Source organism: Berghia stephanieae, chromosome 7, assembly GCF_034508935.2.
Source record: "Berghia stephanieae isolate SIO BIC M18660-M18661 chromosome 7, UCSD_Bste_1.3, whole genome shotgun sequence".
Taxonomy (NCBI): domain Eukaryota; kingdom Metazoa; phylum Mollusca; class Gastropoda; order Nudibranchia; family Aeolidiidae; genus Berghia; species Berghia stephanieae.
Window position 1 is genome coordinate 64,326,199 of NC_088366.1, and position 12,821 is coordinate 64,339,019.

General features: G+C 38.4%; 1 protein-coding gene across 1 annotated transcript in view; it reads right to left on the reverse strand.

The window, feature by feature from the left end:
• The window catches only part of LOC144977647 (uncharacterized), a 439,534-nt gene extending 435,311 nt beyond the window's left edge, over positions 1-4,223 (reverse strand). Inside the window, exon 1 of the mRNA XM_078923066.1 lies at positions 3,773-4,223. The gene's annotated coding sequence lies outside the window, so the exon portion shown is untranslated. The remainder of the gene's footprint in view (positions 1-3,772) is intronic.
• Positions 4,224-12,821: the final 8,598 nt, after the last annotated feature.

Here is a 12,821-nt window from a genome sequence, read left to right on the forward strand (position 1 = left end):
ATGAACCCATCGCCTCATATTTCAATGGGTGATTTCCATGCTGTATATTGAATTTAAAGCCCAAAATATTTGGACTTCGGTAAGATTTTGGTGTGTTGTTGAAGAGAACGAATTTATTTTCTGAAACTGATAACAACACGCTTTTAAAAAAAAATTATTTCTGACCATTTTAAAACTTAAAATTATTCTTTTTTTTGGCATCTAGTTCATACCAACAATATACCGTTTTGAGACGATTTGTCAGTAATTATGTATGTATATATATATAATATAATATATATATATATATATATATATATATATATAATATTTAGGTAGTATGCGCTTGGCTAAGAAGCTCACAACATTGCCATCCGGAAGTATAACGGACCAACACACAAAACTGTGTGTAACCATGATCGTTTATAGTCTGGTTAATACAGTTCAGTGAGCATTACTCATAAACGCGGATGGCAAAAAACAATAACAGTGACCTGAGTGACGTCATCTTCGAACTATCTATACACACACACACACACACACACACACACACACAAACACACATATATATATATATTATAAAGAATGGTTTTCCAAAACACCCTAACTCCGTTTTTACTTATTTTAAGCTAATGAGGATTATTTCCCCTAAAATTTCTTATTCGGTCTAGAAATTATTTATCATATTTAACCCTCTCCTTACCACCTACAGCAAAATCGTCACATTTGTTACGACACAATTTACATTTTTCTTATTCAGATTTATTTTGTACATCACAAACTTTGAAGAATGATCTTTGTTTGATTAATAAGAATCTGATGTTGTTTTGTAGAGAGCTTGTTTGAGTTTAAAAAATCATTTTTTCTGCTGCTTAAGCCTGTGATTTTTGGGAAAATACTGGAAATGATCGGTAAGGAGATGATTAAACTTCAAATTCACGCAAATCTGGGGCATTTCCATTTCTTGTGGCAAATTATGCTTAAAATAAAATGTATCTACGTTTCAATTTAATCTCGTGGATGGAAAATCTCAAAAATTAGAAACATCGAATTAACCCTCTCCTTACCAGCCATTTCAAGGATTTTCCCCAAAACTTCACACCCAACTAACACAAAAATATATTTTTTATCACTCAAACCAAATAGTAGTAAAGTTCTTGCGATACAAAATTTCTTTAGCAAAACATGCTCTACAACACACTGTTCAACAAATTTGAATAATAAAAAATGTTGGTTGTATCGTAACGAATGTGACGATATTCCTGCAGTTGGTAAGGAAAGGATTAACGAGTTTTGGAAAACAAGCCTTCATCTATATATATAGTTCGAAGATGACGTCACTCAGGTCTTTGTTATTGTTTTTTTGCCATCCGCGTTTATGAGTAATGCTCACTGAACTGTATTAACCTGACTATAAACGTTCATGGATACACACAGTTTTGTGTTGGTCCGTTATACTTCCGGATGGCAATGTTATGAGCTTCTTTGCCAAGTGCATACTATCTATAATAATAATATATAACGACTTTTTGTCATTCCACGGTAATAAATTATATTGTCACAAGAAAGGGGAGACTACAATTGTATCCTCACGGCGCGCCCATAGAATCTTTCTCCAGCTTTCTAGACTATGTCGTTTCTTGTAAAACTTTCAGACTGAAATATGAGATCTCCGGATATAACGACGGTTTGTATAACATTATTATCCGGATACAAAGCGACACGACACGGAAAACAAATGGAAATATGTGACCGATCGTGTCAGAATGGTATTATGTCTCCTCACCAACAATGGGGAAGTCGTCATATTGTTATTATTCGTTACGATTCAATAAACTTTTTTCTTTTTCAGATTTGCTTTGTGCGGCTATGTGGTCTTGTGGTATGACACTCGCTTTCGGATCGGAAGGTCCTGGGTTCGAGCCTCGCTCGGGGCATAGTTGAGTCCTTGGAAAAGGCTCTTTACTCACATTCTCTCCCCGTACTCAGGTGTAAAATGAGTACCATGGCCGTTAACAGCGTTGTCTTTGTCCGAAAAATTGTAATTTCGCCTAACAGGCGTCATGTTTCGTTCTACATGTTACGCGTTGCTGTTTGTCAGGGGCCCCTTGTAAAGCGCTTTGAGCACATTTAGTGTATATTGCGCTATATAAAAGCTCAATATTTATTTATTTATTTATTTGTATAACAAAATTTGGACAAAAATCTTTGTTTTTACCGTAAGAAGTTATAGATAGAACGAAGATGACGTCACTCAAGCCTTTGTTATTGTTTTTTTGCCATCCATGTTTGTGAGTGATTCTCACTAAACTGTATTAATTGGACAATAAACGTTTAGGATTACACATAGTTTTGTGTGTTGGTCCGTTATACTTCCGGATGGCAATTTTATAAGTTTCTTAGCCAGGCGCATACTAAATACTATCTATAGATAGAACAAAGATGACGTCACTCTGGTCTTTTTTGCTATTGTTTTTTGCCACCCATGTTTATGAGTAATTCTCATTTATTAACCAGACTATAAACGTTTAGAGTTACACGTAGTTTTGTGTGTTGGCCGTTATAGTTAGTATGCGCTTGGCTAAAAAACTCATAACATTGCCATCCGGAAGTATAACAAACCAACACACAAAGTTATGTGTATTCTTGAAGGTTTATATTATAGTCTGGTTAAAACTGTTTAGTGAGCAGAGGTGACGTCAATTTTGTGTTTCCTTCTATTAACTCTGTATTAACCAGTAGATTTTTGACCAATCAAAACTTAAAATTTGTGACACACCCTCACACGTGCTCGGACAAACATATTTGTTTGTTTATAAACAGTCACGTGAATGAAATCGCCCTCTCTCTCTGATCATTGTTATTGTTTTTATACCGTCAAATGGGTGACTAGTTATCACACAATTTTCTCGATCAGATTTTAAACGGTTACATTTATACATAGTTTTCTGTGCTAGTTCTACTGATCAAGCGGTTGAACAGTGGATATTTTACTTAAATACATACCATCGATAGTAAAACCTGTGTAGTTTGCTGTGTCTACCAATCACTGCCATTGTTTACATTATGACGATTGTCCGAGAGGCGTGGTTTCTACCTGTTAATTATTTGTTTATGTTAGAATTTGTGTGTTTAATGTTTTTGTAACCTTGTATCTTGTGTATGTATGTGTATGTGTGTGTGTGTATTTGTCTCTGTGTCTGTGATTGTGTTGATATGTATGTTTGGTTTAGTGTATGAGTGTTTGTGCCGGATGTATTTGTGTGCGTCATTATACCTTGCCACTGTTAAAACTTACTGTCCAAGTGATAATAGATAGTATGAAGTTGACGTCACTCAGCTTTGTTATTGTTTTTTGCCATCCGCGTTTATGAGCAATTCTCATTAAACTGTCTGAACCAGGCTGTAAACGTTCAAGGTTACACACAGTTTTGTGTGTTAGTCCGTTATAGATAGTTCGAAGATGACGTCACTCAGGTCTTTGTTATTGTTTTTTGCCATCCGCGTTTATGAGCAATTCTCATTAAACTGTATTAACCACACTATAAACGTTCAAGGTTACACACAGTTTTGTTGGTTTGTCCGTTATACTTCCGGATGGTAATGTTGTGAGCTTCTTAGCCAAGCGCATACTATCTATTAACCACACAATAAACATTCAAGGTTACACACAATTTTGTATATTAGTCCGCTATACTTGCGAATGGCAATATTGTGAGCTTCTTAGCCAATCGCATACTATCTATTAAATCATATCTTATCTAATTACTAATTTTATCATATCTTATCTTACCTTGTAAACATTTAATATTCCAAAGCAGCGGTGAGTCCGAATCAAAATGTAAACACAAGACAAGGTTTATTTACGAATAGGACGTAGATTTAGAAACCTTTAAACACACATGATAAGAATGTGTGTAAAATATAAACTACACGTGGAGATCAATATTGATCGATAAAGTCCAGTTGGTTTCACTTTGAAAAAAATTAAAAACAAGGCTTGTGCAAACGGCTGTATAACTAAACAATTACACAGGAAAATAATAAGTTATGGCAGTGTGAGTAACATTTAAAACACACAATAAGAATGTTCTTAAACTGTAAACTAACTAACTACACGAGAGATCAAAATTGATCGGAAAAGTCCAGGCGGTTTGGCATTGAAAACAAGGGGGTTGTTTGAGAGGCTTGTGTGTGTGTGGATGTCCTGTCCTGCCCTGCCTTGCCCGTCCCGTCGCCGCGACGATGAGGTTGAGGGTGAGTACTCTTTTGAATGGGGTAAACTCGGGGCCGATGAGAGGGTGAGTTAGAATGGAGACGATTCGAGAAGGGGGCGAACTCGGCGGTGTTTATTTTCTAGAAAGGTGGAGATTGGGGGTGGGGGAATGGGGGGGGGGGGGAGATTTGCATTGGGGGCTGTGGTGCAAGTGGGTGTGTTTGTGCGAAACCGCAATCAAAATATTTAAGATGGTTTGCAAATGATCATTATCATCATTATTATCTTTACAACCCCCCCCCCCCCTCCCACGCATCCCCCCCCCCCCTCCCACGCATCCCCCCCCCCCCCGCCCAGCCTTCTCTGTTAATATTGGTCGGACGAATAAAAATATCACTGTGTGGACGGTTTTGCTAGAAAATGAATTATTTAGTGCACTGGCGTATTTAGAAAAAAAAAATATTTCAAAATTTGGTCAGAAAATTCGCCCTTCAAATATCGATCGATTAAAATGACCCTCATCTTGGCAAAATCTCTCAAACCTGGGACTTCGCGTCATTAAAATCGATCGATATTTGAAGGGCGGGTTTTTCTGGCCAAATGTTTAAATATGGGTTTTTCCAGAGTCCGGCAGTAAATACGCCAAGCAGCCAAATCGATCGGGCAGTTTACCAGAGTTTGTCAATATTTTGACACGCATGATAAAGGAATTGCATCGGGACGTGTGGCGACACCACATATTTATTATGTGTTAAAAACGTAGCCATCATTAACTTATAGATAGAATGAAGATGACGTCACTCAGGTCTTTGTTATCGTTTTTTGCCATCCGCGTTTGTGAGTAATTCTCACTAAACTATATTAACCTGACTATAAAAGTTCATGGTTACACACAGTTTTGTGTGTTGATCCGTTATACTTCCGGATGGCAATGTTATGAGCTTCTTAGCCAAGAGCATACTATCTTTAGCCTGACACTAGAACCGTAGCCATTGTTATCTTATAGCCTGACACTAGAACCGTAGTCATCGTTAATTCATAGCCTGACACTAGAACCGTAGTCATCGTTAATTCATAGCCTGACACTAGAACCGTAGTCATCGTTAATTCATAGCCTGACACTAGAACCGTAGTCATCGTTAATTCATAGCCTGACACTAGAACCGTAGTCATCGTTAATTCATAGCCTGACACTAGAACCGTAGTCATCGTTAATTCATAGCCTGACACTAGAACCGTAGTCATCGTTAATTCATAGCCTGACACTAGAACCGTAGTCATCGTTAATTCATAGCCTGACACTAGAACCGTAGTCATCGTTAATTCATAGCCTGACACTAGAACCGTAGTCATCGTTAATTCATAGCCTGACACTAGAACCGTAGTCATCGTTAACATATAGCCTGACACTAGAACCGTAGCCATCGTTAATTCATAGCCTGACACTAGAACCGTAGTCATCGTTAACATATAGCCTGACACTAGAACCGTAGTCATCGTTAATTCATAGCCTGACACTAGAACCGTAGTCATCGTTAACATATAGCCTGACACTAGAACCGTAGTCATCGTTAATTCATAGCCTGACACTAGAACCGTAGTCATCGTTAACATATAGCCTGACACTAGAACCGTAGCCATCGTTAACATATAGCCTGACACTAGAACCGTAGCCATCGTTTAGTTATAGCCTGACACTAGAACCGTAGCCATCGTTTAGTTATAGCCTGACACTAGAACCGTAGCCATCGTTAACATATAGCCTGACACTAGAACCGTAGGCATCGTTAAACTTATAGCCTGACACTGACCAAAAAATGACGTCAAAATGCCAGTCTTTGGCCACAAAAGAAAACAAATCGTGAGTTGTATTCAATAGTTCAACCAATGGGACCACTTGTTTCCATGAGCTCTACTAACGACAACTCACTAGGCGGTGCAAAAACCAAATAATAACGTCAAAATGCCAGTATTTTTGGGTTTCAGTGTCAGGCTATAACTTCTGCTACTGAAATAGTTATGCCACTTTTATGTAACCTATTTATCATTATTACGACGAAGGCCTGGTTAAATACATACTCCCTTGGATCTAGGAACCAAAAGACTGGAGGGTTTGACGTCACGACTTTTCCTCCCTATCAACCCATAATAATAATTTTTTAAAATAATTTAAAAATTGAGCTTTCATCAAGCGCAATATCCACTAAATGTGCTCAAAGCGCTTTACAAGGGGTCCTTGGTCAACAGCAACATTTAACACGTAGTACGGGACATGACGCCTGTTAGGCGATATTACAATTTTTTCGGACAAAGACAACGCCGTTAACGGCCAGGTACTCATTTTACACCTGAGTACGGTGAGAGAAGGTGAGTAAAGAGTCTTTTCCAAGGACTCAACTATGCGCCGAGCGCGAGGCTCGAACCCAGGACCTTCCGATCCGAAAGCGAGTGTCATACCACAAGACCAGATAGCCACACATAATAATCTGTGTTACCAGACGAAATACGAACGCATAAATTAAATATGTCGATGTTTTCAAAAAAAAAAAACTGCACTGATTGCAAATTTAAAACTGAAAACCCAAAAATGAATTTGAGGAGAATATTAAATTGACAAAAAAATTAAAAAAACAAAAAAACAAAAAAAAACAAAAAAAAAAAACACAACTTTGAAACTATTTTGACACTTGGAAGTAATGAAACATTTTTGTATTCATTTCCCGTTGCCAATCGTTCAATTTCCTTGCCGTTATTCTAGCTATCAAATTATTAAACATTTTCCTGTCGTACTCTGAAAAAACGAGTAATATAAAAATTTGGCCAGAAAACTCGTCCTTCAAATATCGATCGATTTAAATGACCCTCAATTGTTAAAAACTCTCAAACCTGTGACCTCGCGAGTTCTTGATTAAAGTCCCAGGTTTAGATTTATTTAGTCAATATGAGGGTCATTTAAATCGATCGATATTTGAAGGACGAGTTTTCTGGTCAATTTTTAAAAATATTTATTTTTTCAAAGTTTAGCGGTTGACTGGTTAAACTGCTAACGACTGCAATGTTGCTGCTTTCACTCAAACTGGATTGCAGATCGCTGAAGAAAAACAATGTCGGGCGAGCAGCTATTCGTGGAAGGTGTAAAGATAGTTCGAAGATGACGTCACTCAGGTCTTTGTTATTGTTTTTTGCCATCCGTGTTTATGAGTAGTGCTCACTGAACTGTATTAACCTGACTATAAAAACGTTCATGGATACACACTGTTTTGCGTGTTGGTCCGTTATACTTCCGGATGGCAATGTTATGAGCTTCTTCGCCAAGCGCATAGATGCGCTTGGCGAAGAAGCTCATAACATTGCCATCCGAAAGTATAACGGACCAACACACAAAAACATTTGTAACCGTAAAGGTTTATAGTCTGGTTTATACAGTTTAGTGAGCATTACTCACAAACGCGGATGGCAGAAAGCAATAACAAAGACCTGAATGACGTCATCTACGTTCTATCAATACACCGATCGTGAGTAGGAATAAGACGTATCGCTTGTTAAACATGCATGTGTGCTCACCTTTATCAAGTCACGTGCAGTATGCATGGCCGGCGTCACATTGGCCGTACGTGCCCGACTGATGGCGTCCGGCTTGTTGTCCATTCCTACGGCAGACCCGATCGGGACATAAATATAATATGGATGCTAATTTGTTCTAATTTTCAATTGGATTCAATATATAGTCTGATGTCACGTCGCCCAGCAACGGCGGCCCTCGTGGTTCTAAACAAAGAAAATCGGTACTTTTTATTCTTCATGCTTTGTGTAACCATGAACTTTTATTGTCTGGTTTATACAATTTAGTGAGAACTTTTCATATGTCATGTGATCAGAATGTGTAAAAATCAAAATATGATCAGATTTATAATGTTTTTTTTTTCCTTTGGATACGCTTTTATGCTCGTCGGAGAAATATTTCATACGGCGTCCGCCACTGTTCCGATAGTTTAGAGCCAGTTACTAAGTTACCATGCGTCATTACGAGGGAAGTGACGTCACGACTGTTGAAGCGTATTGGTACTCCCATCCTCCAGCCGGATAGAACGCCTACCCTTGAACATTTACAGTCTTGTTGATATACTCTAATGAGAACTAATCCCCTGTCTAAAAACAATAACAAAGAGCTGAGTGACGTCATTTTCGTCTCTTCTATGATGAATTAGACATGATTTTTCCACAAAATTAACTCACTCAACCCAAACACCGACTTTATCCGTAGTTTAACCGCGGGTACTTTTACCCCATGCCTATTTATTACATTTTTCTAAGACAAATTTTGTGTTTAGTATCAAAACTAAAGTCTTAATTTTTTACATGTTTATAGTAGTTGGAAAAGAAATCTGAGCACATGATCATTTGTGACCCATCGACTGAAAACGGTATTAATTAAGTCGGGATGATCAAAGTGCTGAGATTAGAATCTGTGACCAAAAACATCAGACATGGGTTGAGTCCATGTATGGATTATTGAAGAAACTATATAGAATTTTCAAGTGATGAAAACCGACATTTCATTTTCTTGACCAGTTAAGCTTAAAGTTGACCTTTCAGCATCTTGTTCATCCCGACATAATACCGTTTGGAGACGATGGGTCACATTTTTAATAATTTTTTCCAATTTTAAAAAGTAGCAGAAATCTTTTAGGATTGAGTGAGTTAAAGTTACTGCAGTCTACCACTGGAGTAAGTCAGATGTCACAGTTGGCAAAATTGATGTGCGGTTTGTGATAAGTGAAGGAGAGAGTGTGAAGGGGATTAAGGGTTTGGATCGGGGCCGACGGCGGACGTGCATGAAATCGAGATAAGATGAGTACTTGAATAGGGCTTGACCTGTAATTTGGTGAGCAGATAATAATAATATACGCCACACGAACGTGCACGGACAGATATGATATGAGAATATATTGGAGTGCACGGGGTAGACTGATAAATGGGGGGATGGGGGCTGGCGGGGGGGGGGGGGGGATATTTATCAGGGCATCCCGTGGCTGGACCAGGTCTGCCGTGAGTGCGGTTGATATAGAAATATATATATATATATATATATATATATATATATATATATATATATATATATATATATATATATATCATTCCAGTGTAAATAACGTGATATATCTATATCATATCTCTTCTGTCTGTCATCGTTCAGGGCTGCAATTGCGAGACTGCTAAAGATTTAATGCATGTTTCAGTAGTTAAAGTTCTTGACGATAAGATCGGAGTGGATGTATGTATAATGTATTAATGCGCACGATGTTAATTGTACAGGTTTGGTTGGTATGCTCAACGTCAATCGGTGAACAACGATAGCTTTCTCACTCTGCAGTGGGTAGATCCATAGATCTAAAAGTTCACCATTTTGATGTGAGAGGTAGATAGATAGTAGCAGATATCAATGTATAGAATGTACACACACACGTCAATTCTGTCATCAGGAACACAACTTTTGAATCGAGGGAGAGGTCGAAAAAGTCATCCATTAACAAGAGCCCACCCTTTTTTTTTTCGTTTGCAACTTTCCTTATAAATAGTATGCGCTTGGCTAAGGAGATCACAACATTACCATCCGGAAGTAAAACGTACCGACACACAAAACGGTGTGTAACCATGATCATTTATAGTCAGGTTAATACAGTTTAGTGAGAATTACTCATAAACGCGGATGGCAAAAAATAATAACAAAGACCTGAGTGACGTCAACTTCGAACTATCTATACGTAGATATCTCTCTCTCTCTCTCTCTCTCTCTCTCTCTTTCTCTCTCTCTCTCTCTCTCTCTCTCTCAAATGATAGTGCACACTAAGAAGTTGAAATCTCATGTGACGGAGATATGTTTGCATCTAAACTATGAGAAGTTTTTCTAAATTTGAATTGAACTCAGCTACAATTTCTCCACTTAGGCGAGCAGAAATTTCCATCGGACTGAAATGTCGATTTGTGAAATCCGAAACTGGAGCAATTGAGCTTGTCATAAATCTGAATATGTTTTTGTTTTGTTTTTAAATTTATAGTATATTTCCCTTTAAAATGCGTTATGGTTCCTTCAAAAACGCGACAATCCGTCTCAAGGTCAAAAAGAATATTCGATTCTTTACGTATGGTCACTCCTGAACACGCATATCCCATCTCATATCATTAAGTGCATGGTGATGACACGAGCCAATACCGATACCGATACCGATACCGATACCGCTTAGATAAAAGATCGATATTATGCTAATCCGATCAGCTGGAGTTGACAGATAGAAGTTTCTCTGGCCGAGGCCACGGAAGTATTGACTCCATGCATTTGCCTTTTCTTTTCAAGTCGTCTTTGGCACACACTCTGACAAAATACTTTTAATTTCATTTTGGCCTTCCAGACATATCTTAGTTCAATAGATGATAAAATTGAGGCACTCCGTTGACTCGGAACTTGCCCAAAAATTCTTAAACCTGAGAATTCTTGCAGTATCAGATTGAAAAAAGTCTCGAGTTTGATTGAGACAATTTTTGAAAAGTTGTGGATTGTTTTAACCAATCGACATGGGGAGTACATGGAGGTTGTTGGGTTGTTTTTTTATTTTCTTTAACCCTCTCCATACCAACTATAGATAGTATGCGCTTGGCTAAGAAGCTCATAACATTGCCATCCGGAAGTATAACGGATCAACACATAAAACTGTGTGTATCCATGAACATTTATAGTCGGGTTAATACAGTTCAGTGAGCATTACTCATAAACGCGGATGGCAAAAAACAATAACAAAGACCTGTGTGACATCATCTTCGAACTATCTATAGTAAAATCGTCATATTCCTTACGATACAACCAACATTATTCTAATCCAAATTTCTTTTGTACATCATAAAACTTAAAGAAAATGAACAGTGTGTTGTAGAGCATGTTTTGCTAAAGAAATCATGTATCGGAAGAACATACTACTATTGTATTTGAGTGATAAAAAATATTTTTTTGGATGTGAAGTTTTGGGGAAAATCCTGAAAATGGCTGGTAAGGAGAGAGTTAAATCTATTTCACTTTTTGACTAAAAATGCAAAGGACATTTTGTAAGTTTACGAAAACAAAACCCACTGCCAAATAGGCACATTTAATCCATAGCCATTTTTGCGGCTTTTTGCTTAGTGTCAAGTACAATAATTCTCTCTCTCTCTGTCTCTCTCTCTCTCTCTCTCTCTCTCTCTCTCTCTCTCTCTCTTATGTCATCATGATTTAAATACGCCGAGCTGAAAATAAGATTTAATGCTCGAATCGATTAAATGCAATGCACTATCAACTGAGCCATCTCCTCTCGCCCACCCCCCCCCCCCCCACCCCCACCCCCCCACACACACACACCTTCCCTCTCCCATAGATACGTAATTAGTGAAAGGCATGGAATCACAATGAAGAAAAAGAGTGCTTTAAGCGGGGCTTGAACCAATAACCTCACGAGTCACGGTGCAATGCCTCAACCTCTCTCCCCTCTCTCTCTCTCTCTCTCTCTCTCTCTCTCTCTCTCTCTCTCTCTCTCCCCACTCTCTCTGCCTGTAAACTAACAATCATGAAAATGACTGGTTATTATAATATTAACAAAAGTACATAGTACCATCACAGGGTGTCATGTGATATCCTCCCATCCAACCTTCATCATCATGTTTTGTTGGATACCCCCCCCCTCACACACACACACACACACACACACACACACACACTCCACTACTACTAAATGACATGTAAACAAAAAGTCGTGCTTTACGTGCTCATCGCGGAGTGATACGGGGGTTCATGAGGCCACACCCACCCAGGATTCCAGGCCAAACTAATTGGTTATTTCCGGTAGAAGAGGACCCCAGCTGATTTGCATAGCTTTTAACGTGTCAATAATCGGGGACTCAGTGACAATATGGGCGACATTCACACACACACACAGACACACACACACACACACACACACACACACCAACAAAATACTTTTTCTTACTTTGCCAGAAATAAATATTCGCTCTAAGTGTCTTTGAATTGATACGACCCCCCTCCCCCCACACTTCACTGCCACAAATTCTCAAGCCTGAGACTTCTCTGATGATATTACAGACACGGTACTCTGATGTGGCTCAGATTTTAGAATATTATATTTTACAAGTTGGATGGTATCTTAAATCGATAGATATTTGAAGTAAAAGTTGTTGGTTTTTTTGGTGTTTTTTTTTCAGTCCTTCAGAGTCAATGGGCCCGTGAGCCGGAGTTTATATCCCGGTTTCTAAATCAAATAGACAATAGCAATTGTTCGATACCCTTTATATAGGACGCTAGTCCAACCCAAAATACTTTCCGACAGATCTAAAAGGCCAAGGCTACTCAATCACTGCTGGGTGGTTAGGACTCGACGAGGGGGTCAGAAAAAAAAATGAATTCGAATGCACCCGGGATCGATCTCCGTCCCTTTGGTTGTGAAGCCAGTTCTCCTCTAAATAAAACTAAACATTTCGCCCCAGTTTGAAACGTTCGACGTGTTCGGGACAGCTGATGTCCTGGGAAAGTTTGTTAGTGACGGTGGTTTTCCGTTGCCTTCCGTCATTGTTATAAGTAGAATTT